This window comes from Taudactylus pleione, unplaced genomic scaffold, assembly GCF_031769625.1.
Source record: "Taudactylus pleione unplaced genomic scaffold, aTauple2 ptg000069l, whole genome shotgun sequence".
NCBI lineage: Eukaryota > Metazoa > Chordata > Amphibia > Anura > Myobatrachidae > Taudactylus > Taudactylus pleione.
In genome coordinates, this window is record NW_028284471.1 from 11,186,171 (window position 1) to 11,210,858 (window position 24,688).

The 24,688-nt window shown below is 45.5% G+C and overlaps 1 long non-coding RNA gene across 2 annotated transcripts in view; it reads left to right on the top strand.

Moving 5' to 3' along the window:
• The window catches only part of LOC148534314 (uncharacterized), a 189,152-nt gene extending 167,838 nt beyond the window's left edge, over window positions 1-21,314 (top strand). Inside the window, exons 3-4 of one of the 2 annotated variants that reach the window (XR_015877669.1) lie at window positions 227-936; window positions 20,920-21,314. This is a non-coding gene — a long non-coding RNA (uncharacterized LOC148534314). Of the gene's footprint in view, window positions 1-226; window positions 1,111-20,919 lie in introns of those variants that run through there. The other variant, XR_015877668.1, reaches the window with a different exon arrangement.
• The last annotated feature ends 3,374 nt before the right edge of the window (window positions 21,315-24,688 follow it).

The window sequence follows — 24,688 nt, forward strand, 5'->3', positions numbered from 1 at the left end:
GCGGACAGCACAGGGGTCACTGCTGCTCGGTTACAATGCTGATTTTACCAGCCCCATACTTGGTGCAAATGACTCGCCAGGCGTAATATATACTTACGTCCAACTCTGCTTACCGCATAGTTCCGACAACATACCCTCACTGAACTTTACCTATGTAAGAGCACCCCGTTACAGCCCAGTTACACCTCCCCAGCATATTTACCTACATTTCTTTTCTCCTCTACAGGAGAATGCCTCAGGAGATGCAGCTGATCGCTGATGGGGATGAGGCTGGGCTCTTCTCCTCATTAGGCCCTAGAGGGAACTAGGGCCAAAATGATACAATTCTCAAAGCAATTCATCATATTGGCACAACCCCTTCACCATGGACCCGCAATTTGCGGCATTATGCCCCCTGTTCTGCCTATTTCACTTGGAAGTCGGTGGGATACAGGATGGTCGCCTAATCTTCTGGGTATCTGTGGGACTCTCATCATCGGACCGGTCTGATTGCCAGATCCACTTTCCTTGCAACCCGCACATCACGGTCTCCTTTGCCACCTAGAACCACGTTTTTGCATAAGTGTAGGAGACCGGCAGAACATTCCAGACACCACGTCTATTCCTGCCACTCAGAACAGCTGCCCGACTACCGCTACACACAGAGCACCTGCACGGCCGGTGCACGTGCTGTGGGAGACCGCTCCACAGTGCTGGGCATCGGCACACACGTCGCGAGAGACCCTTTATACCAGGCGGCTTGCTGTTCCACACAGGACCATTGGCGTGACTTTTTTCACCTTGGCAGACAGCATACATCTGATGCTTATGGGCTAAGCTGTTCACCATCATCACGTCATCCCTATATGAGACACAGCTTTCCATTGAATTACTAACATTTGTTCTGAATTGGTATCACATCTCTGAGTACTCATCATCGCCAAAGTTACGCAAGAGGTATACCTTTTTATTCACATTTTTTGTTTCCCGGCCGGGATGAACTGTGACTATTAAGCACATGTCTTATTAGATTGATTACCAATAATCAGATTCATTTATCATTATTATTTACTATAATTCATGCATGTATATTATTCTATCAACTGTTGATTAATTGGTCCATTACCAGTATCAATGTACTATATTATGTCTATATATTTTTAGATAATTTTTTTAATTTATGTGTTTATTTTAATCTATCAAGATATTAAATCATCTAATTTTCAACCTATTCAGGTTCATTATTGCTATACAAAGTAGCGCTCCCTGTTCCTTTGTTTTCTTTGCCTAGCACATGGATTAGCCTATCCATAGGTGAGCTGCTGTTTGTATATACACATTTAGTATTGGTGCGCCCCTCATTGTGTTGTCTTTGTCTAATTTTACTCTGCATCAGTCTTAATAAAATTAGTCTTATCCAAGTATTGGACACCTGAGTCTAAGCACTATGGCAGTAACGATGACAAATCATAAATTAATTCCTTAGTGAACAGAACTGTTTTGTAAACATAACCATTACTTTTAGTTTTAGTTCAAGTTACTTGGAAGAAAAAATGTTTAATGGACTAATTAGAAACTTTCAGTATTTAAAAAAACAGATGTACATCGACTTCCTGATTTGCACATTAGCTATGAGATGGTGGTCTAAAAATATCAAAAACAAAAAAAAGAGGAAAATACCCAAACTGCAGAAATATGCAGGATATGTGCAACTTCCTGACCTGTCTTGTCATATTCTCTGACTTACCCTTGTAGTGGGTGATATGTGACTATACAGCATGTAACTCATTTTTTCTAACTATATTTTATATTTAAAGGAGACACAAACCTTTGAAGCAGTTTGTGAGTCGCACAGAGGAACCTGGCAGACATTATTTTATGTTGTCCGCCTAAGACTGTTATGAGCTAATTTTACAGGGTTATAGCTGATGCATGTTTTAATTTTTTAACCTTTCTGGACCTAAGTACACCGCAACTTCATCACATCTAGCTTCCAATAATATCTTACATGTCCCTAGACAGACTCCATACTATTGTACTGTAAAAAATGATCACACATGGATCAGAATGACAGGAGAGATAAACCAAACTGCATGATGAGTGTAGATGTACTGCATTTATTACCAAATATCTATGCAAAGAGAAGTTAAAACAACCCCTGCAGGGTACATGACATCATAGCCAGATTACCATCCTATGGGATATAAGGTAAAATATTAATATGACAACCCCAACCCCTGTCTATCCATGGCTTTCACATGGCATTTCCCAATAGCCTTGGCAGTACTTACCCTATACTGTAACATGCCCCTAAAATAATTTCTCCTTTTTGTTATTCGTATTCAACATTATGACAAATATATACCTATATAAGTATAAACATAGAATAGCATTCCTTGCTCTCTCATCTAATCCACAGACACTATCATATTAACTAAGAACCCTCCTCCTTCCTCTACAAACAAAGTATTAATAATATTCCTTTGCCCCTTAATTTTTTTGATAATTTAATATCATTGTAAAAGGCACAGGTGCATCAAAATAATAATCCTCTGTTGCCCCTCACATTACCACTTGGACACAATCATATTCCCAAAGACAACTCACAGTTGTTCCCCAGCATGCTCCAGTGGTTATGGGACTACATGCTCTCATGGGGTGTAGGGTGATGTGACCCCTGAGCTAGTACCTTATTGTATGGTTTGGGCAGACATCCAGAAACATAGGTACTAACAGAAGCAGCCAGTTGCCACATAGACAGTATTGTAAGTGGCCGCTTACCACACATTAGTATCATAAGCAGTCGCTAGTCGTACAGTTAGAATTGGAAGCAGCTGGCAACATCATTACATGATTTTACTTAGAAGGCTTCCCCTAGCCTGCAGTAAGGCCAGTATTGAGATGGCAATACTTGCTCCTGATCTATTATACTTTGCTGTCACTTCTATGGATGCCTAACTGACAACAGCACTTGTATGAGATGGGATGAAAAAATAAATAACAGAGGAAGGGCAGAAAAGATTAGAGGATCAAAAAAAGAATAAATGGGAGAATGGAAAATAAAATTGAGAAAAAAAAAGAGATATAAAAAAATTGGCGCATAGAGACAGAGATCCAATCAGCATTGTTCTCTGTGTTAGTTGAGCCTCATGATGCAGTCTGAAGAAAGCTGTGATACTGGAACTTGCTGTCCTTCAATAATCAGATCTCATCCTTGAATGGGATAGAAATTATTCACACTTATTCCAAAAGGTAAGTGAAGGATCTCCAATATATAAATGGCTACAACACTTGAGCAGGGGTGAGCTAGGCTTTCTTTTACCAAGGGCAAATACTCAACTCATCGCCCCAAAACACACCTGCCTAAACATATTTATTCTTAAAGGGTATAAGAAAGGGAATTTGGGGGGAATTCAATTAGCCTCTGTACTTTTCCGCTGGCTAATTGATTCCCAAGGAACTCAGGACTTATCGGGCGGTGTGGCATAATGGCGGGATGCGTGACCATGCCCCCCGCAGAAAGAAAAATGGCCGCGCTGAGGAGAGGGGCTCTATGAGCCCCTCAGTCAGGGGCAGATCCAGGGGGGCTGCGATCAGTGTGATCACCCCGTCCCACTGCAGCCCAGCATACGCTGCTGTGTGCTGGGCTGCTAACAGGAGGCCAGCACGATCGATAAGTGACATTTTTTCACGGCTGCAATCGCGAGAACACATGGATCCCTGGACTTATCCTGGATCCTCCGTGTTTTCGCCCAAAATGGGAATTTTTCATGCGGTAAAAATGGAGGGTAACTGAACTGCCTGAAAAAAAAAATTGCTGTAAAATCCCGTTTTTACAGCATGAAAAATTATCGTGGTCAATTGAACTCCCCCCTATGTATCTTAACCTGCCTACATACCTACCCATATGCCCCTTATATGCCCCACAAACCTCCCCATACTTTCTCACATGCCCCCAGATATGTTCATAAAACTCAGCACAGTGCTTACCTCACCTCTGTGTTCAGTGTCCAAATAGTCTTCAGTAGACTCTTCATGTTTGCTTATGCTGGTACTGCATCCAGTGTGGAGGGAAAGCTTGAAATGGGGAGGAAAAATAAGTTGTAAATAGCTATCATGCCTCTCAAAACTCTCCATATGCCCTCTATCCACATGACATGAGCCAGCTCACATAATCAGACTCCTACACATACCATCAGATATCCCCACATCATCAAACTTCCTCTATGTGTAATCAGACCTCTCACACATGCCATCAAACCCTCTCCAAATATGCCATCACACCCAGTCACATGCCATCAAACCACCTCTAAATATGCAATTGGAGCCCACACATGCCATCAGATCCCTTCCGCATATGCCATTAGACCCCACACATGCCATTAGATTACCTCCTACATACCATCAGTCCCTCCCACCTATCACTAGACCATCACACATGTCATCAACCCTCACCATATATGCCTCCAGACCCTACCTTCAGATCCCACCACACATGCCATCAAACCCACTCCAAATATGCCGTCAAAGCCCCCACACATGCTGACAGATTCCCCCTACTTGTCATCAGACCCTACCACATGCGACTAAACCATCACATACGCCACCAGTAACTTCCACATGTGCCATCAAACCCCCCACACATGCCATCAGACCTCATGCAAATATGCCATCAGACATGCCTTCATGCCATCACACTCTCCCCTCCCACATGTTATCAGACCATCAGTCCACTCTACATATACCATCAGATCTAACACATGTGCCATCAGATCCCCCTTCAGATCCCCTTACATGCCATTAGACCCATCTACACATGCCATGATAACCTCTCATATACTTTCAGACCATTACACATGGCATCAGACAACAAGAATCCACCCCACCAACAGATTTCATTAATAAACCTCCCACCCTTCCCCAGATACTGACTTCACCTTGAAGAAGGCTGCCCGGTCTCTGGGAAACACTTCATGCGGAGCTCCGGAGAAGGAGAGAAAGGGTAGAGAGAAGAAGAAAAGGCATAGAGGTGAATAATTGAGAGGAAATATTAGAGGAAGGAGTGCAGACCCAGGGAGGAGAAGGATAGAGATAAGGTGGAAATCCAAAGAAACACAGGAAGAACATACACACAGATAGGGCTCAGGCCAAAATTGAACCCATGACTCCAGCACTGTGCAACAGCACCATTAATATAATAGCATTGCAATCAAATAAATAGGCCTGTTTCCTCTAATAATTCTGCACATTAAATGAATAGCTTCCACATTTAATAGACATCCCACGTTGCCTTAAAAGCTCCTATATATATTAGAAGGAAATCTGTACCAACACATAACATGAATAGTTCCCACATTTAATATATAGCGGCACATTAATACCCCATTAGCCCATCTTTAGCAAAGAGTCAACAGATAACATTAATAAACTCCACCATACACCAACCTCTATATAACATTTATAATCACCTAATGCACTTACCTGCTCTCTTCATTTTACATTTGTTGTATTTGGTATTGTCCTGTTGTTCCTCTTCCTTGTTGGTTTATTTTCTTCAGTTTTATATTTTCTTCAGATTGTTATTTTTCTTTACTTTTCTTGTTTATTATGGTAAATGCCCATGCTGGATAGATCTGGAAATGTCGACAAGTGCAGTAGCATTCTTCCCTTTTAGGGATCTCTTCTTGTCTTCGGCCTCTAGTATGCTCTATTCAACCACATAGGCAAAAATAGACATTTGTTAATGGGTGGTCCGAGTTCCAACCCCTCACCAAAACTTATGTCACCTTCAGTGTTGCAAATAGAAAAACAATTTTAGAGGCAATGTATGACTATACATGACACTCCACAATAGTGCCTCCAACTCACATTATGCCACACAGTAGCAGTGATCGCGCTAAGTGAAAAAAAATTGTGGGTCCCAAGTACCCCTCACTTTAATAAATTGGGGTCCTACTCCACAGTTTCTTGGTCTCATCACACATCATGGGAGGTGAGGGCAGGCAGCAGTTGGGGGCAGGTAGCAGTTGGGGTAGATGGGGTTAAGGGCAAGCAGCACTTGGGATAAAGCTGGAGGTATAGGCAGGGAGAAGTTGGGTTGAGTGGAGTAAGGGCAGGCAGTGCCATGGGTAGGGAGGGCTAAGTGAAGACAGCAGTTGTGACAGTGCTGGGGGGGGAAGCTTGTGACAGTGCTGGGAGTAGGGAGGAATAAAAGGTAGATAACAGCTGGGACAGTACTGGGTGGAAAGGAGGAGGTTAGGAATATGCAGTACTTGGGGTAGGGAGGAAGAAAAGGTAGATAGCTTCTGGAGCAGTATTGGGGGCAAGGAGGAGGTTAATGATATGTAGTGCTGGGAGTAGGGATGGGGCAAGGTTAGATAGCAGCTGGGGCAGTACTGGGGGCAAGGAAGAGGCTAGGGGCAAGCAGTACTGGTGTATGGAGGGGTTAAGGGTAGATAGCAGCTAGGGCAGTACTGGGGGCAAGAAGGGGGTTAGGGGCAGGCAATCCTGGGGGCAGTGCTAGGGTAGGGAGAGGTCAGGATAGCAGCTGAGGCAGTACTGGGAGTAGGGAAAAGGGTAAGAGTAGATAGAAGATGGGGCAGTGATTACCTTCTTCCTCCTGGTGGGAGCCCCCCACCGGGTCATTGTTGTCCACCTCCAGGGAGGTGGACACTTGCGCAGTGTCCACCTCCCTAGCCTCTTGCATGCTGAGAGCTGGGATATAGGCATCAGGGATGGAGTGCAGGCAGCTAGAGGAGCCCGGCACCATCAAAGGTGCAGATGGAATCTGTAGAGTCAGGACAGAGAGTACGCATGCAGGTAGGGAAGGAGGTGGTGTCCGGTGGCAATTGGATAAGATGCTGTTGGCAGCGATTAGTTGAGAGAGCGGGCCGGCAGGATGCGTTGCGTGTGTGTGGTATGTCCACAGCAACCAACCACTACCAGCAGCCTCTACTGAACCAATCGCTACCAACAGTGATTGGTTGGGGAGGCGCTGCCGGCGGTGATTGGCTGCTGCAGACACAGCACACACAGTGCGTCCTGCAGGACCCACTTTGTTTTAAAAATTGGGTCCCCAAATGCCTACAGCATGTAAAAATGCGCTATAACGCGTATTTTGCAATCACTGTTCTGCTGTCTTTGTCATGACATTTCAGCATTAAAATATTTTTCCTACATTTTCACTTGCTTGGGGCGGTGTGCACAAAAAAACCCCGCAAATTTTCCAAAATCAATGAGAGTTTTGAATTAATTTTCAAATACAATGCGCAGTGCAAGTTCACTGTGGGAATCGTTCGGAGTACCCAACTCGCACCTAATTGAATTGACCCCTATGTCTGCACCTTGCTCTAAGTGTGTGCATTTGGTAATGTACATGTAATAGAATTTTACACTGACACAAAAATTAAGAGTTATGGTAAGAACTTACTCTTGTTAACTTTAATTATTCGAAGTCTATAGGGTCCACAGGGATTACCATGGGGTGTAGTTGGTTGGAGTGAGACGTGCATCAAACAGTTAAAGATTTAGCTCCCAGGATGCATCGATCCTCCTCCATGTATACCCCGCCCCCAGCCATAGGCAGCCAGTTTTGTAAACAAGCCCAAGGCAGGAGTAGGAGAGTAGAAGAACTAACATTACTCTCAAGAAACACTCACAAAAGATGAGGGAATCAGTGACCGAGAGAAAAATACCCAATTAAGCCAGGTGTGTCAGGGTGGGCTCCCTGTGGACCCTATGGACTTTGAAGAAATAAAGTTAACAAGAGTAAGTTCTTACCATAACTCTTAATTTCTTCTTCAGGGTCCATATGGGGTCCACAGGGATTATCATGGGAATGTCCTAAAGCACTTTCCCCTAAGGTGGGGACGCTCCTGAGCAGAAAGGAGAATCCTGCAGCCAAAGGAAGCATCCTGAGAGGCAAAAGTCTCAAAGGCAAAAAACCTAAGGAAGGTGTGAACGGAACCACACACTCTTCAGTCAAAATTAAAACTCTGGGATACCACTTATGGAAGGTAACCAATCCGGGTACTGAGGACAGCTCTGTCCTAGATAAGAAATAAAAAGCAAGCACCCAGAAAACCCTAAAACCATAAGGTCATAACCTCTGGGTGAGCACACTTAAAAATAAGAGCGCTAAGCTCTGTGACAGATGCGGGCTTCGGAAGGCTTCCTCGCCCCAAGTATCATCCTGACCATAGAGCTAGAGAATATTTTGGCTCTTAAGAGGGATAACTCAAGAGCCACACCGTCAAAGACAGAAGAGGAAAGTGCAGACAAGGATGAAGTGGAAAAGGAGTGTGTCACGCTGGAAGGCGGGTTTTTGAAAGCCGAGGTCTGAGGCTGTGGGAGGAGGCGAAGGCGAGGGGCATGGACGTATGATCTCCGCATCCACAAGTCTTGGTCGTTGGCTAGACCTAGTCAATTGTGCGGAGTCTAACTCACAAGGAGGTGTGCTTGTGCGGCTCCCTGTGAGCAGGTCGCGATCCTTTGACTTGGTGACCAAGGCCTGCAGGGAAAAGAGAATCAAAACACCTGTCGCCCGAGGGTAATGCCTGGAATAGGCACGTGGGGAGTGGGATAGAACTCCTGGCTGGAGAAAGGCACTTGAGGGGCTAGAGAGGTGTGGAGATTTATTGGTAGGCTGAGGTAACAGCTGGATATTCCACGAAGTATATACCGGATTGCCGGCCGGAGATCATGCACTAGGGTGCAATGAGAAGAAGAGTTAACCTGCACACAGGCTGTGATGGTGAAAGCACTGCAATGAGATGAAGGGTTAACTTGCAAACAGGCTGTGATGGTAAAAGCTCTGCGATGAGATGAAGGGTTAACTTGCACACAGGCTGTGATGGTAAAAGCACTGAGGTGAGATGAAGGGTTAACTTGCAAACAGGCTGTGATGGTAAAAGCACTGCAGTGAGATGAAGGGTTAACTTGCACACAGGCTGTTGATTAGTAAAGGCACTGTGGAGAGATTGAGGTTAGCTTTCACACAGGCTGCTGATAGTAAAGGCACTGTGGAGAGATGGAGATTAAACTTGCACACACGCTATTGATAGTAAAGGCACTGTGGTGAGATAGCTCAGAAGCTCTGGAAGAAACACACTGGAATCACGGGAACCTGGAACGAGACTTCACAGGAGCCGGATATATACCCCTGGAAGCCTGCTGATAGGCCCACAGCGTCAGCTGACCAGCCGGGCCACTCAGGGAAGGAAGTACTGACATAGGGAAAGTGTCATGGCGGCGCCCATGACAGAAACTGCGATCCCCACTCACCGGGTCGCCTGACACCACAGCTACAGGGTGAATGCTCATCTCCTTCCACGTCGCCACGCCAGCCGCCCGACTGCCCGGGAAGTCAGAGGAAGCCGGCGGGACGGTAAGGGACGGCCGATCCCCGGCTGAACTCTGACAGAGTGTCTATGGAGAGACTCCATAGATCGGTGAACCATTGGCGCCTGGGCCAGGCAGGAGCTATCAGTATCACTGTACCACCTTCCTGCTTGAATTTCCTGGAGAACCCTTGGGAGGAGGGAAATCGGAAGAAAAAGGTATGCAAGATTGAAATTCCATCGCACTGCCAGAGCATTCATGAAAGCTGCTGAGGGGTCTCTGGTCCTGGACCCATACTTGGGGACCTTGTGGTTGTGACGTGAGGCCATGAGGTCTATGTCTGGTAGGCCCCATTTTGTCCATCAGGAGGTGAAAGGCATCGGGGTGAAGAGCCCATTCCCCATCCTGATGGCTTAGGAAGTCCGCTGGCTTCCTTGAAGGCCTGGGCCATGATGGGATCTGATGGAAGAACTGTACAAAAAAAATTGCTGGGGAGGAAGTCTCCAGAAAGTGAGAGCGTATCCACGAGAGACCACTTCTCTGACCCAGGCATCTGTGGTTGTCTGATGCCATGAGTCGGCGAACCGCAAATACAGGCCGCCTATGTGCTTTGGTGACTAATGGTGTGTCCTGCTTAAACATATCTTGCTAAAAGGTGGCAGACGTATGCGCCATATCCTGAGCTGGATGGGCATTAGCTTCCATCCAGGAAGGCTGCATAGGGGGTACCAACCTAGCAGTCTGTAAGTGCTGTGGGTAGCCCACAGTGGGAGGAAGAGTGGGAGCTGATAAGCGATCCACTAACTTCGTCATAATCTGTACAAGGGAGAACACCCAAGATGGCCCCTGCATCGGTACTGGCAAGGTAGGCTGGAGAGGAGGTACATGACAATTAGCACGCTGACCATCCTGCACAATATCCTGAGAGGTCAAGCCTGCTGAACAGGTTATAACCAGCACCCTTGCCTTTGGAAGACATAGTAATACCAGCAAGCAGCACACAATACAGTGTATAGCTAATAATGCAATGTGACATCCTTCACAAATACAAGTAAATGTGAAGTACAAATGAACCACTACACACCTAGTAGTGATGGGTTAAGAAAGAGCTGCAGGGATACATATAACTGATAGTCAGAAAGTTAAAGGCAGTATATTACCACAACATGGCTAGCACATAAAATGCATATAAATACAAATATAAATATACTTGCAATGGGCACTGAATCAACTACTCAAGCAACACTAGGCTGGTAGAATTTGAGTGCTGTATAAACTGGCTCCAGGGAGAGGTATACGGGAGACAGGACCCGATCTCCTGAGACCTACAGCTTCAGAAAAGCCCTGATTAAAGGCACCTAAGCATCTCATTAGGGAGGAGGGTGTAGGAGGAGCAGTTCAGATGTGGGAAGACTCAACTGAGAAATCACACTCTGAGCTGGGGGAAGGGCTGTCAGGGAAGAGCTTACTTCCCCACTGCTGTATTAGCCCCCAGGTCTAATGGTGTAACAAAGGCCCCAGACGCCAGATTTTACTGCCCTGGTGGTGTAGTGGGGGAGTGGATGTACCAGTCGCCCCACAACAGCGTTCTTCAGCTGGTCTCCACAGGATTGCATAACAACGCGATTTCCAGCAAGCGGGGAATTGCCTTATCTGACATCCCCGTTATCCGGCTGCAGTCCAGGGTCTCCCAGGGAAGAGCTAGCCAAGTTCCACTGGTGCCCACCGTAATCACCGGACCACTCACCGGTGTTGCGGCACCGGCATGTGTAGTAGGAGCAGTTACGCAGGTGTCCATTAGGATGCTAAGAGCGACTTGCTCTGAAACAAAGTAAAAACTTTAAAACATAAAATAAAAGTTTGGGGCTGTCTAACACAGCCCCACTGTTCTCAAAGGTGCTACTGCTTCTGCCAGCACCAAACAGAAAAACTGGCTGCCTGTGGCTGGGGGTGGAGTATATATGGAGGAAGACCGGTGCATCCTGGGAGGTAAAGCTTTAACTGGACCCGGTCTTTATGTCTACAGTAAAAAGGTAGACAATGTTTAGGTGGACACAAGTTAGACAGGTAATAGGTCGACAGGGTCTGAAGGTCGACACACTAAAGGCCAACTAGTAAAAATGCCGACAGGAAAGAATGTCGACATGGCCATTGGGTCGACACACAAATGGTTGACACATGAATGGTCGACACTTTTTTTTTTTAAGGGTTAGGCACTTACCGGAGGCTTAGGGTTAGGCACTTACTCCGACGGTTAGGGTTAGCACTAGAAGGGACAGTTAGGGTCAGGCACCTACCCCGACGCTTAAGGTTAGACACCAGGAGGGAGGGTTAGGCACCAATGGGAGGGTTAGGGTGAAGATTAGAGCTAGAAAAACAAAACATGTGTTGACCGTTTGTGTGTTGACCTAATGACCATGTCAACCTTTTTACCAGTCGACCTTTAGTGTGTCGACCTTCAGATCCTGTCGACCTATTGCCTGTCTAACTTGTATTGTCTACCTAAACATTGTCTACTTTTTTATTCTAGACCTAATAATCCACACCCAGCTTTAACTGTTTGGTGCACGGCTCACTCCAACCAAGTATGGTCCATGGTAATCCCTATGGACCTTGAGGAAGAAAACACAGCTACTGTTAGGATAAGAACACAACACACCAAGCTGTGTGACAGCATAATAGGCACACTTCTACCATATAAATTCATATGGTGGTTATTCTGCAACACTGAAACATAATAACACTACTGCCACTTTGGGGAAACAGTATCTCACAGCCAGCATCGGGGCCAAAGGGGATATTTTGTTAATTAACAAACATATAATGAACACAATAGGCAGCAATAGGGTGAACAGCTTATTATGTTACCTGCTTGGTGTCTGAGCTGCTCCATGCGGACCTCACATGGGGGCAGTCATGTTACTGACGTCACGCTGCCGGACCGGAAGCTGCTCCTGGCCTCTTAAATTTATTGTATTTTTTTAACCGACTTCAAGGCTCCAACAGCAGCAGCAGCAGCGCCGCCGCCCGGGGCAGCTAGTGACCTTACTGTTGTGTGCGAACTATAATACAGTAACTACACCCGCATAGTGAACCGGCAGTGATTGGTTGGGGAGATGCTGCCAGCGGTGATTGGCTGCTGCAAACACACATACACAGCGCATCCTGGAGGACCCACTCTGTTTTAAAAACAGGGTCCCCAAATGCCTATAGCATATAAAAATGCGCTATAGCACATAATTTGCGATCACTCAGTAGTACCCCTTATTCACATTACTCCACAGTAGTGCCCACAATGCCACAGAGTAATGCCCCTTATTCACATTATGCCACACAGCAGGGCCCCATATAAACATTATGCCACACAGTATCCTTATTGCACATTATGCCACACAGTAGTACCCTTTATTCACATTATGGGCCTGATTCAGAGCCGGACGCAATTAGCTCTCGCTCGTCCAGAAAATAGGGGTGGCTATTCAAATGAACCGTTCGCTCTTTGCGGTCTGTTCACGCCTCTAGGTCTGAACGAGCGAACAAAACTTGCGGTCGTTTTTTTGGAAACTACGCCCCCTGGCCGCTCGCATCCTACGTCATGTCCGCTATTTATTAGATTAATCGAGTACATCGACCAGCGTATGAACTGCTCGCTATTCTTGTGGTTGGTTTTTGCTACCACAATCTTGCGAGCAGTTCTGGCTATAAAACAACCCAGTGACGTGGTCAATGACGCTGCTGTTTTAATTATGCACACCCATAAAACGCCCGTTTTGACCTTTAAGCACGCCTGCGTTCTGATCGCCACTCCCCGTTTTCAAGCACCTTCCCCTGTTACCACCCACATACGCCTCTTTCTGTCACTCAAATTATCAGGCATTCGCTATTTTGCGAGCACATGAATTTCGACCGCACTGACTGGTTCGCGCATGCGTATAACGATCCGTACGCATGCGCAGTTGGGCAAACATCGCTCGGAGCGAACGAGTCGCTTACGAGCGGCTCTGAATCAGGCCCTATGTCACATATTAGCTCCCTTTATTCACTTTATGCCACACATTAGTTCCCATTATTCTCTTTATCACACAGTAGTGCCTCATCCACATGACATAGTAATGCCCCTTATTCACATTGTCAGCCACAGTATTACCTATTCATCTTCTTTCCTCCAATAAGCCCCGTCCCCTTTTTTTTTCCTTCTCTCCATCCCCTTGGGTTCCTTGGAAAAGAAACACTGGCTCCCTATTGGTTGATGGCGGCCATGTTTAAGTAGCCTTCTATGGGGGCAGCCATTTTCTGTTAGCCTCTGCTACACAAAAAAGAGCTCTCTTGGCTGGCGGCCACAGGGTTACCGCAGCACAGAATGGGCGGGGAGCAGGCAAATGGATGGCGGAGGCTAATGGGTAGTCTGGACCACCCCTTAGTTTCGCCTATGTTCACTTGGTTGTTAGAGTTACCCTTCGAATTTGGGACTTCTGTACTAAGTGTTTCAAATTGACCTGTACCTCTTTCCCCCTTACTCCACTTTGGAAAACCTTGCTTTTCCTCCAGATTTGTTCTTCTCTTGCTCTACTCTCCGGGTGCCCAAGGGTGTCCAGTTTGTGGAGGACATGCTGGGTGGCACTGGTTGCATCTTCTTAGGTGACCTGCAGTGAAAATTCTCCTTTCCTGAAGTGAATGTATTTCCATACCTTCAATTTAATCATTTTGTTACTTCTCAACACTGTTTGGGTCTATCCCATGCTCTGAATTCCTTTGAATCCTTCTGTTACCATAGACCTTTACAGTTCCCTCCTTCACCTGATTGAGCTCTCCATTCCCCATTGTGAATCCCAGCACAAGGATTTGGATGCCCCCCAAGGATGATGCTTGATCCATGATTAGGTAGCATTTTGATAGGTCTTCTATATCTTCGTTAGTCAAGAACTCTTATAAAATGTATTACCATTGGTACATTGGGCCTGATTCAGATTCGTACACTAATGCAAACGCATTTGCGAATTTTGCCACTTAGCAATTGCTAAAATATGTAATTCCAAAGACATGCACAAACCACCCAATATTATAAATGCCCAGGTGCACAGCAGTATCACTCCAAAAGGAAATTATCACATAGAAACCAGTAGATAAAGGCACTCAGGTTGGACTTTACAAAATATACAAATACATATAGTGGGACTTTCATATGGCTATTATTAATAAGGTTGATATTATGTAAGTAAAGAGGACTGGAGTGGGTATGGTTTAAATAGTGCATAGGAAACCGTGTGTGCAAGCAGGGTTGGGTATGATATCCCAGCTGTTGGGATGCCGTTGGTCAGAATACCGACAGCAGCAGCCCGACAGCCAGAGTCCCAACACCCATAGGGAAGACAGGTGTTTTTCTAGCCCTAACCCTCCCTCCCCGATGCCTAACCCTAACCTCCCCTTCCCCGCACCCTAAACCTAACACCCCCTTCCCGGGGCCTAAACCGAACCTCCCCCCAGTGCCTAAACCTGACCTCCTCCTCCCCACATCCTAACCTTCCCCCTAGTGCTTAACCATAACCTCCCCTTAACACCCCGACACTTAATATTTAGGATCAACTAAAATAAAATTGTGCAGTGAGAGTGATGCTTTGCATGTCTCTACAGTTTACAAGCTCTATCAGAGCTCTTTCTGGTATGCAGTCAGAATGTCAACACTGTGAATGTCGACAGCCAGAATGTTGACTCACGATTTTAGGATTAGGCTGCAAATAGGGTTAAGCTGCGGTTACATGCAGAAAAGTGCATGCAAAATCACATTGCCGAGATTCTGAATGGCAACATTTCACATCTCAAAATTCTTTGCATGTCAACATTCTGAATGTTGACTTAATATACCACACCCATTTTTCTGGGTCATCTACAGCCATGGCCAAAAGTTTTGAGAATGACACAAGTATTGGGTTTCGCAAAGTTTGCTGCTTCAGTGTTTTAGACCTTTTTGTCAGATGTTACTATGGTATACTGAAGTATATTACAAGCATTTCATAAGAGTCAACGGCTTTTATTGACCATTACATTAAGTTTATGCAAAGAGTCAATATTTGCAGTGTTGACCCTTCTCTTTCAAGACCTCTGCAGTTCACCCTGGCATGCTGTCAATCAACTTCTGCGCCCATTCTTGCCTAATCAATGCTTGGAGTGTGTCAGAATTTGTGGGTTTTTGTTTGTCCACTCGCCTCTTGAGGATTGACCACAAGTTCTCAATGGGATTAAGGTCAGGGGAGTTTTCTGGCCATGGGCCCAAAATGTTGATGTTTTGTTCCCCAAGCCACTTAGTTATCACTTTTGCCTTATGGCAAGGTGCTCCATCATGCTGGATGGTTGGGAGAAGTTTTATAGGATGTTTTGGTACCATTCTTTATTCATGGCTCTGTTCTTAGGCAAAATTGTGAGTGAGCCCAGTCCCTTGGCTGAGAAGCAACCCTACACATGAATGGTCTCAGGATGCTTTACTGTTGTCATGAGACAGGACTGATGGCAACGCTCCCCTTTCCTTCTCCGGACAAGCGTTTTTCCAGATACCCCAAAAAATCTGAAAGGGGATTCATCAGAGAAAATAACTTTACCCCAGTCCTCAGCAGTGCAGAATATCACTCTGTCCCTGATGTTATTCCTGGAGTGAAGTGGCTTCTTTGCTGCCCTTCTTGACACCAGGCCATCCTCCAAAAGTCTTCACCTCACTGTGTGTGAAGATGCACTCACACCTGCCAGCTGCCATTCCTGAGCAAGCTCTGCACTGGTGGTGCCCCAATCCCGCAGCTGAATCAACTTTAGGAGATGGTCCTGGGGCTTGCTGGACGTTCTTGACTGCCATGAAGCTTTTCTTCACAACAATTGAACCTCTCTCCTTGAAGTTCTTGATGATCCGATAAATGGTTGATTTAGGTGCAATCTTACTAGCAGCAATATCCTTGCCTGTGAAGCCCTTTTTGTACAAAGCAATGATGACTGCACGTGTTTCTTTGCAGGTACCCATGGTTAGCAGAGGAAGAACAATGATTTAAAGCTCCACCCTCCTTTTAAAGCTTCCAGTTTTTTATTCTAACTCAATCAGCATGACAGAGTGATCTCCAGCATTGTCCTTGTCAACACTCTCACTTGTGTTAACGAGAGAATCACTGACATGTGGCAGGGCTGAAATGAAGTGGAAATGTTTTTTTGGGGGGTATTAAGTTCATTGTCATGGCAAAGAGGGACTTTGCAATTAATTGCAATTCATCTGATCACTCTCCATGACATTCTGGAGTATATGAAAATTGCCATCATAAAAACTGAAGCAGCAGACTTTGTGAAAACCAATACTTCATTCTCAAAACTTTTGGCCATGGCTGTAGATCTTGCATTAACTTCAACATTTATAACTAGTGGTGTCTCCTACACACTAAGCCAACTTATGTACAATTCAGTGTTGAAAAATAAATGTATGCAGTGGTGAGTAAATTAAATGGGACAAGTTAAGTTTTAGTGGTTTGTGGGTTTTTTCAGGACATAGAGAATAGTGTATGTGGTTACTGCAGATAGTGTGATCTCACGAATGAACAGATAAAACTAGTTTCAGCTGATTTTGTCCATGTTGTCTGGATTTTTGTCAGTTTAGAGCCAACAGAACATTACTTTGTTTTCTCGTTTTATGGTGAGTTCTTGGTAGTTTCAGTATGGTCATTACACCCAAGGAAAGAGCTAAAATTGTAACTCTAAAGTTGGGTACACACTGTACGATGTTGTGTACGATAAATGGATCTGACACGGATCAGAGCGATATATAGTCACATCGTATAGTGCAGGGGTAGCCAACCCTGGTCCTCGAGAGCTACCAACAGTGCATGTTTTCCAGGTCTCCTCACAGAATCACAAGTGAAATAATTAGCTCCACCTGTGGATCTTTTCAAATGTGTTAGTGAATACACCTGCTGGGTGACCTGAAAAACATGAACTGTTAGTAGCCCTCGAGGACCGAGGTTGGCTACCCCTGGTATAGTGTATATGCCTGGTCCTTCGTCCATTGCTGTCCTGCATGGAAGATGGGACGATGCAATGAATGACAAGGTATAGTTACATGCAGCATTTACGGATACATTGTGCTGTCGTACGCCGGATCATGCAATGTTATGTCGCGCACAATTTTATCATTAAATCGGTTGCCGCATCACTGGGTCGCACCATGAAATGGTGTGTCCCCAGCTTTAAAAAGCTCAAATCAATGACTGTTTGTGATATTGCTAAAGTTTAAAAGGAACTTTATTTAATAGCCTGTAAGATGCAAGCACAAGTGCTATTCCGGCAAAAATGACCATATTTTAAAGTAAAAGGCAAAACCAGGTTGAGGGAGGATTAGGGTAAGGGATTAGGCACTAGGGGGGGGGGGGGTTAGGCTGCGGGGAAGGGAGGGTTAGGTTTAGGCACTAGGGGGGGTTAGTTTAGGCACCAGGGAGGGAGGGTTAGGCTTACTTACCTGGGGGCATCAGCATTCTCCACCAGTCAGAATGCCGGTGTCGGAATTCTGACCACTGGCACCCCGTATCCAACACTATATATATATATATATATATATATACATACACACACACATACACAGGGGCGTATTGAAAATGGGTTCAGGGTGTGCGGTGCACGCGGGCTCCTGGGTCCAGGGGGGGACCGCATTGCTCACCCTGTATACATCCTTTTTTTTTTCATACTTACCTTTCTGAAGTCCTATGGAGTAGCGCTACACAAAACACCTGGAAAATGGCCACCGCGGCCATTATCCCAGCGTGATGCGCAGTAGGAAATCACTGGGAAAATGGCTGCTGTGCCATTTTCTCGGTGGCATGCGCAGTAGACTTCGGGCACAGACTAGTGCCAGGTGTCTATTGCTGCTGTCAGCTCACTGACGGCAGCCGGGAGAGAGGATGGGGCCCCCTCCTCTCTTAATACCCCTGTGTATATCTATCTATCTATCTATCTGTATATATGTTGCAAAGTGGACGGCACTCAGATCTGAGTGCCGTCCATTGTGCAACATATACATTTATCTTGGAAAAGGCATCGGAAAAAGTTGGTTTGTAGGTACCTGAGTGCCGGATTCCTCGAGTTTCTATATATACATAAATAAAAGGGTAACAATTCTGTGTATTTTGAATTAGCCAAAAACAACAAAACACAAGCTTTGTCCCAATCAATTTGTATACCACACTAGTTTGATGTTATATCAATAGCAGTAATACATTGCATGGTACCCAGAACTACTATTGGACAGAGAGAAGCATTATAAGAAATATTTTACTAGATGTCCAGTAATCCTTTTGCTAACAAAGGTATGCTGACTATTTGCACATCACAAGTAAGTAGTTTCACGTGTTTGTGTACTCTAAAATTCATTGAATTCTCTCTAAAAAGTAACAGTAATTAATTTCAATTTAGTAGAGAAGATAGCTTATCTACTATTTTTTCTTTTCTATCTTCTCTACTAAATTGAAATTACTGTTACTTTTTAATTAATTAAAAAACACAATTTTTGCATAGCATTCGCCCTCTACAGGTCAGGTACAGAATTACAAAAGGATTTAGCTTATCTACTATTTTTTCTTTTCTAAATCCTTTTGTAATTCCATCCCTGACCTGTAGAGGTCGAATGCTATGCAAAAATTTTGGTTTTTCATTAATTAAATATAACAGTAATTTCGATTTCACATTTTTATAGTTGCCGCCGCCATATTTTAATGAGCTCGTATGTAAAATTTCACGATTTTGGCTTGTAAACTGTGGATTTGTATAGAAAGACAGAAGGACAAATTTTCGCTTTTATATAGTAGATAGATGTGGTTCCTGGCATGTTGAATCTCAAACTGTAAAAGGACAATGTTTTTAATGCCAAAAATTTGGGATGTGGTTTTTACACTGTGGAACCATCTTATCACCCAGTTGATGGTGTACAAACACCTTGCGTGATGAACTAAAGATTTAAAATTTTGATTCATAGGTCCAGGAGACCTTCTTCCAGCCTTCAGTAGATCACTGGTGATGATTCATGGCCCAGGCAAGCCACATTAGCATTGTTGCAGAACAATTATAACTCCTTAACCCAATACATTAAAAATAAAAACAATCATCTAGAGATAGAAAAGCTTGGACACACCTTCTCATTCAATGGTTTTTGTTTATTTAAATTATTTTCAACATAGTAGATTAATACTGAAGACATCAAAACTATGAAAGAACACATGGATTTATGTTGTAAACAAAAAAGTGTTAAACAAATCAAAATGTTTTATATTTTAGATTCCTCAAAGTAGCCCCCTTTTGCTTGGATGACAGCTTTGCACACTCTTGGCATTCTCTCAATCAGCTTCATGAGGTTGTCTCCTGGAATGGTTTTGAATTAACAGGTCAGCCTTGTCAAGACTCAGGGCCTGATTCAGACCCGGTCGCAAGCACTGAGCGCTCGCAACCGGGTCGATGGTGGCCCAGAGCGCATGCGCATGATGGAGCCGGCTACGTCGTGCGCATGCGCGAGACCTGGATAGCGATGGGCAATCCGTCGCTCCGGGTCTAGCACCAAAGGGGGCATGCTGTCCATGTTGAGTGACAGCACGCCCCCTGTGGTGGGCGGGCTGGGGGGGGTGGCTGCTTAGATGAAGGCGTTCCCATGAGAACGCCTACCATCTGGGGGCGGCCCCACTGACATCACAAGTGATGGTAGTGGGAGAACTTTCGGCTGTTTGAGCCGAAAGCTCTCTGGGGCTTGCGGCCATGAGACCCTACCACAAGGGTCTCGTCGCAAGCCCGATTGTCGTGATGGTCTTGACCATCGTGACCATCATCATGGCCACTCGCATTAGCTGTGGGAGGCACCCAGTGTGCGCAAGTATCCATACATTCGCACAACACTAAATAGTGAATAATATACAACACTCTCACACTGACAAACACAATATTCATGCAGGGTTTAGTTAGTAACAAGAAACAGCTTCTGTATACATGTCTGAGAAAAGTAATTAAAAAACAATACACCAGGATACTGTGAGTGTTTTACATATATATTGGGAAGCCCCGCATATAGACAAGTATTGCTGTGGCAATTGAAATATAACCCAAACATTGATAGCTGCAATTGAATTTGTCTGAATTAACAATGGTCAGAGGTTTCGCTTACCAGACGCAGTGGCAACGACAATCAGCTGGGGGTCCCCACCCTGCTTGAAAGTGAACCTAGCTGCTTGTAACACCTTGCATTATAGTTTTAAAAGTGTTAGTAAGGGATAAAATATATTAAATCCATCATAGACTTACATGCATAAACACTCACACACATAGACTCACATGCATAAACACTGCACATTACGCACAGTTGCGCTGTTTATCATAAGCACTCTACAAATAAACGCACCACGCATATTAGCAACTCTATGCAATATTCTCTTACACTTACACATACACAAATTACATAAAAAGGTTCCGCAGTAATAAAGGTTATTACCCAAAGTGTTATTTATATTTGCAATGATGTGAAGTGCATGTTATATGATATCTATGGTTTAGTACATAATAAGTAGATCATGTTTGGTGCCATTCTGATCCGCTGTGTATTTACAGATCTCCGGTTCTATCGGTGGGGAAATCGCTACAAGCATCTGCAAGTTATGAACTATAGGGAATTAGGTGATAGAATGTACAATGTATGAAGTGTTCATTGCTTAGTTATGTGGCAGGAAAAAGTACACAAAGAGCCACTGGGAGGCTGAACTTCTCAAGTACACACAGACCAATGAACTATGTCGTAACAGAAGACCAAAGAAGAAGAACCAATGAAACAATACCAGCTCATGTCCATTGTATTGCCAATTCCTGAGTATATATGCGCGCTCACTGACCCCAGTCTTGAGTCTTCTTGCTGTGCTGTTGACAGAGGTTTCTAATGCTGATGCCGGTATCTGGGCCCGGAGCGCGTTCGTATATAACAACTGTACCTTGGGTCTGTATGATTTATTTGCGCTAATTGTCTTTAGATCACAACGTGTAACCATCTGTTTTTTTATACTGAATAATAACTTTTTGTGCTTTGGAACCACATTCAAAGTCTGAAGGCATTTATTTACTGTACGACTCAATACGCTAAATTGCAACAATTTTAGAAGGTATAGGCAGAATTTTAGAAGGTATAGGTAGGATTGCATAGAGGTTTAAATCAGGTATCAATAGTTGGGGGCTCGCAGTGTTAATCACGCCACCGGTCACTCGGTAACACTTGGTAGCGATCTCTCAGCAAAAGGGTGGAGGCACCTAACAGGAGAAGGCATTGTGCCTTCGAAATCTGTTACCACTGTTGTTGCTGAGAGTCTGCTACCTGTTATTATGACTTTAGGAGCGCTGATTGAGAATCCAGGGACGAGGGAGGAAAAAACAGGATTTTGGTACTTACAGTTAAATCCATTTCTCCGATTCCACAGGGGACACTGGAGCTTCATGACAGTGGGGTATAGACGGTGGGTTGAGTTGAGCCTGGCACTTTAAAAATCTACAAGTGTGACTGGCTCCTCCCCCTCTATGCCCCATCAGCCCCAGTTTTAAAGAACTGAGCCCGAGAGGAGACGGAGAACAGACTGAAGAACAGAGAAGGAGAACAGGAAAAGAAACAATCCAACATACTGACACACTGCAAGAACACAGCAGGCTGCAGTGATAAACAGTCACACAACGAAAACAGACCAAACTGCAACAGAACTGAAGCAGAACAAGCAACTGAGAACAGGCAAGAAGCACTGGGTGGGCTTCCAGTGTCCCCTGTGGAATCGGAGAAATGGATTTAACGGTAAGTACCAAAATCCTGTTTTCTCCTTCATCCACTAGGGGACACTGGAGCTTCATGACAGTGGGGACGTCCCAAAGCTACCCTCCTGGGGGGAGAGTGCTGAACGCCCTGCAAGACACTATGAGCAAAATTTGAAGCAGAAGCCGCAAAAGTGTCAAATCTGTAGAAACGTACAAAAGTATGAACCGAAGACCACGTCGCTGCCCTACAAAGCTGCGAAGCCGAGACACCTCTACGTGCCGCCCAAGAAGTACCCACAGAGCGCGTAGAATGCGCAGAAATGGATACCGGCGGTGGTCTAGCAGAAGCAACATATGCCTGACGAATAGTCAGACGAATCCATCTGGCCAAAGTTTGTTTAGACACAGGCCAGCCACGCCGATTAGCATCATAAAGGACGAACAGAGCCTCTGATTTACGTAGCCCCTCAGTACGGGACACATAAATGCAAAGTGCCCGAACCACATCCAAGGAGTGAGAATCCCCAGAAGAGTCCGACAACGCTGGTACTACAATCGGCTGATTCAGATGAAAACCCGAGACCACCTTGGGCAAAAAGGAAGGCCGGGTACTAAGTTCCGCCCGATCTTCGTGAAAAATCAAGTAAGGGGAACGGCAGGACAAGGCTCCAAGTTCAGATACACGTCTGGCCGAAGCCAGGGCCAATAAAAGGATCATCTTCCAAGTCAAATACTTCAATTCCACCTCCTGCAAAGGCTCAAAGGTGGATGACTGAAGAAAAGATAAAACAAGATTCAGGTCCCAAGGAGCCGTGGGTGGCACGAAGGGGGGCTGAATTCTAAGTACCCCTTGAAAAAAGGTCTGAACCTCCAGAATCAGAGCTAGGCGACGCTGGAAAAAAATAGAAAGAGCAGAAATCTGCACTTTAAGCGATCCCAAGCGTAACCCCGCATCGAGGCCTTTTTGAAGAAAAAGAAGAAGACGTGGTAAATGAAACGAGGAAGTGGAGGATCCACGACCTTCACACCAGGAGATATAAGCCCTCCAAATGCGATGATAATGTGCTGATGTTACCGGTTTTCTAGCCCTAAGCATGGTAGGAATGACCGACCTAGGAACTCCATGGCTTCTTAGGATGGCGGTCTCAATAGCCACGCCGTTAAACGAAGCCGCCGTAAATCCGGGTACACACATGGACCCTGTTGTAGAAGGTCCGATCGTAGCGGAAGAGGCCAAGGTTCGTCTGCCAGAAGGAATAATAGATCGGAGTACCAAACCCGACGAGGCCAATCTGGAGCCACTAGGATGACGGTGGACGACTCTCGTTTGATCCGCTTGAGAATCCGAGGGAGGAGTGGAAACGGTGGGAACAGGTACACAAGGCTGTACGGCCAAGGGATCAGTAAAGCATCCGCTCCCACCGCTGCCGGATCCATGGTCCTGGAGCAGTAAAGGGGTAGTTGATGATTTATCCGAGATGCCATCAGATCTATCTGTGGTTTTCCCCATCTGCAAACCAGTTGATGAAAGACCTCGGGATGAAGGGACCACTCCCCGGGATGAAGATCCTGACGACTGAGGTAGTCCGCTTCCCAGTTGTCGACTCCCGGAATAAACACTGCGGAAATGACCTCTACGTGTCTTTCTGCCCACAGAAGGATGCGACTGGCTTCTCTCATTGCCATCCGACTGCGGGTTCCTCCTTGGCGATTTATGTATGCCACTGCCGTGGCGTTGTCGGATTGTATCCGAACCGGAAGTCCTCGTAACAGAGGAGCAGCCTGTATCAAAGCTCTGTAGACTGCCCGCAGTTCGAGAACATTGATTGGTAAGAGGGACTCCTGCTGCGACCAATGCCCCTGGAAGTGATTGTCCAGAACCACCGCTCCCCATCCGCGGAGGCTGGCGTCCGTGGTGACCAAGGTCCAATTCCAAATTCCGAAGCGCCGACCCGCTAACAGATGCTCCGTCCGAAGCCACCAGAGCAAGGATATGCGGGTCCGGGGAGACAGACGCACCAGCCGATGCATCTGTAGGTGGGACCCGGACCACTGAGACAGAAGATCCAGTTGAAATATTCTGGAGTGAAATCTGCCGAATTGGATGGCCTCGAAGGAAGCCACCATTTTCTCCAGGAGACGGATGCAAAGATGCACAGATACTTTCCTGGGTCTGAGCACCAGACGAACCAGCTCCTGTATGGCTATGGCCTTGTCCCTTGGCAAGAATATACGAAGCAGAACAGTGTCTAGAATCATTCCTAGCAACTGAAGTCTCTGGGACGGCATCAACTGAGACTTCTGGAAGTTCACAATCCATCCATGTTGAATGAGAATCTGATGTGTAAGGGACACTTGGTGTAAAAGGACTTCTGCCGTCGAAGCCTTGATGAGTAAATCGTCTAGGTACGGAACTATCGTCACCCCCTGAGAGCGCAAGTGAGACACCATGACGGCCATCACTTTGGTGAATACCCTGGGAGCTGACGAGAGACCGAATGGCAGGGCCTGAAACTGGAAATGAGCTTCCCTGATGGCAAATCTGAGGAAAGCCTGGTGAGGAACCCAAATTGGGACATGCAGATAGGCGTCC